This window comes from Misgurnus anguillicaudatus, chromosome 19 (genome assembly GCF_027580225.2).
Source record: "Misgurnus anguillicaudatus chromosome 19, ASM2758022v2, whole genome shotgun sequence".
NCBI lineage: Eukaryota > Metazoa > Chordata > Actinopteri > Cypriniformes > Cobitidae > Misgurnus > Misgurnus anguillicaudatus.
This window is the reverse complement of record NC_073355.2, coordinates 1,831,776-1,834,399: the sequence shown is the minus strand read 5'-3', so window position 1 is coordinate 1,834,399 and position 2,624 is coordinate 1,831,776. Positions and strand designations below refer to the sequence as shown.

Here is a 2,624-nt window from a genome sequence, read left to right as displayed (position 1 = left end):
TTGAGAAGTTTTTGTTACATGACATTGTAGTCAGTTGCGTGAACATTAAGCTAGCTCAAAGAGAAAACTCAGATGGTTGAGAACATTTTTTGCTTATGTAACACAGGAACAGATGGGTAAGTATTAAATATATTATACTAAACAAATGTTTAAGTAAAGCCTAGGTTCGGCTCTAGGAGGATTTTATAATAATAAAAGATAAAGTATATTCAATTAATTAACAGCCGGCAATTTTATTACAGATACAAAATTTTAAATGAACAATTCCCACAATGTAAATGAAATCACAATGGTCTCAATTCACAATGGATTCATACTCAACACAAAGAACAAAACTTGATATTGAACCCAAAAATTGTCCAGAGTAAAGTCTCAATAGTCCTCCTTTATGTGTGTGTGTATGGGTGTAATGTTCAAATGTGGATGTGTAAAGGCCTTTTTGTGTTACTTTTTCTACCCGGGTAGTGTTTGTGTGCTTATCTCAAGTTCAACAGATCCGCATGGAATCGCGATGGCTCTTTGAATCAAAGATCAGGAACTGGCTCGCCATTCAACCGTGGATCAACAGAATCGACATTCAAAAAAACCAATATGCACAAAATAAGTCATATTAAACATTTCTTGCTGTTAACAATATATACTTTGACATCTTATATCAGGTGCACAGAATGTTCATGAGTTCAATTGTTAATCCAACAATGTTAACATAGGCACACTTAACCACATAAAAGTGCCTGAATCTATTATCTCACTGCACAACATCTTATTTTTTCCTTTTCTGTTTTCATTTACATACAAATAATGATGCAAACATTCAATTTAAACAGATGAATTAATGTTGTACATAAATTAATAATATTTCAATCTCTCAAACATATTAAAATACAGTTTTAATCATCATAAACAACTCTGATTGTTTTTTTTATGACAACAACTAGTGAAAGATAATGTCAATTAGGCCCAAAGTAATGCATGAATCAGCAAAACTCACCAGAGTTCTCAAAAACAAAAGCACTCACAATGAAGCATTGACTGTTTCAGAGATGAGATGCAACATCAACCTGAGCAATCAACAAGAGTCTTAGTAAACATAAATACACATTGAAATAAATATAAATTTAAATAATATATTGCACCTACTGCCAGCCTCGTGTAAGCATGTTGAGCTGGCTTCTTCATCTGAATCTTACACTGAATATCTCACTCACATATTGCATTGTTTACTGCCCCCTAGCGGTTAGGTGTAGTATTGCAGCAAACATACAAACATTGCTTTGTGGTATACATTGTTTTAAACAACTCAAGTATAACTCAAGGGGGTTACATCCTCCCCTCCTGAACTTGCATGCGTCTCTGCATGTACCTATAAAACCACTGATCTATCAGGAGTTAGCAATCTAACCTCAGGGAAATCATCTGACTCAAGGGCTTGTGTGAAAGCTTTGCTTAAACCACTTAACAGGGATTGCATAACTAATGCTAAGGGGTTTCCTAATGAGGGGTAAGTTAGGCGAACAGGTTGCTCTCTTATTCTTGTGGAACGTCTAAGCTCTGGTACTTCCTGCACAGGGGTATTTCCATTTCTTTCATTCTCATCCATCATCATTTCACTGTCATTTTCCTCTTTTCTCATTCTCTCTCTTTTCTTTAATAGGTTCCATTCGGCTGACCGACTCCTCCGTAGACTCATCACTGTTGACATCAACATTCTCCAAATCCTGTTCCTTCACAGGTGAGTGTTCCACATTTTCTTCCAGGGTGTTCTCAGGTAAGTTTGTTTTTTCCGTTCCAGCTAGAGACTCTTCCTCTTCGTTATCCTCATCAACTTGCACATGCTCAATTTCAATGTCAAGGTTATCTTCACCTCCAAAAGGCAGAAATGGTTGTGCATGTGGATTTAGAATTTTCTTCCACCTTCCGTGAACAAGGCATGTCCTTGACAATTGTTATTGTAGGATATGGTCTATCCTGCATGATTTCTGGGAAGTAGAAATCTGGTTCTTCATCACCATCACATGCTTGTTCAACAACATTCACTGGAGCTGTAGATGGTTCCTTAGAGTAAGTCGTCTTTTCCTTTTCCTCTTCCTCCATCTTGTTGTTTTTGTCATCACACTTTGCAGGATTCAAAAATCCACAAGGCAAGAGTAGATCTCGATGGAGGGTCCTTTCAGGTCCATCTGCAGTAAGAGGTTTGACAACATAGACAGGAGAATCATTTATTTGTTTTACAACTTGGTAGATGGTCTTGCTCCATCGGTCAGCTATCTTGTGCTTGCCTCTTATGCCAACATTCTTAACAAGAACACGGTCCCCAGCTTGTAAAGTGGATTCTCTAACCTTCAGATCATATCGTTGCTTGTTGCGAGAAGCTGTCTTCCTACTGTATTCCTTTGTAGCTCTCTTGCAAACTCTCTTGAAGCTTTTTGATGTACTCGGCATGACTAACTCTCTTTTCACCTTCAGGTTTGATACCAAAAGCTACATATATTGGAAGACTCGGCTGCCTCCCAAACATCAGCTGATAAGGAGAAAATCCGGTGGTGTCATTTTTCGTACAGTTATAGTCATGTACCAGAGGCTGCACAAAATCACGCCATCTGATCTTGTCTTCTTCTTGGAGA

The 2,624-nt window shown here is 37.6% G+C and overlaps 1 long non-coding RNA gene across 1 annotated transcript; it reads right to left on the bottom strand.

Moving 5' to 3' along the window:
- Nucleotides 1-208: 208 nt before the first annotated feature.
- On the bottom strand, nt 209-2,385 carry LOC129453387 (uncharacterized). The gene is made up of 2 exons (XR_012359056.1): nt 1,141-2,385; nt 209-1,061 (listed from the first exon to the last, which is right to left on the bottom strand). It is a non-coding gene; the product is annotated as an uncharacterized lncRNA (long non-coding RNA).
- Between the last annotated feature and the right edge of the window lie 239 nt (nt 2,386-2,624).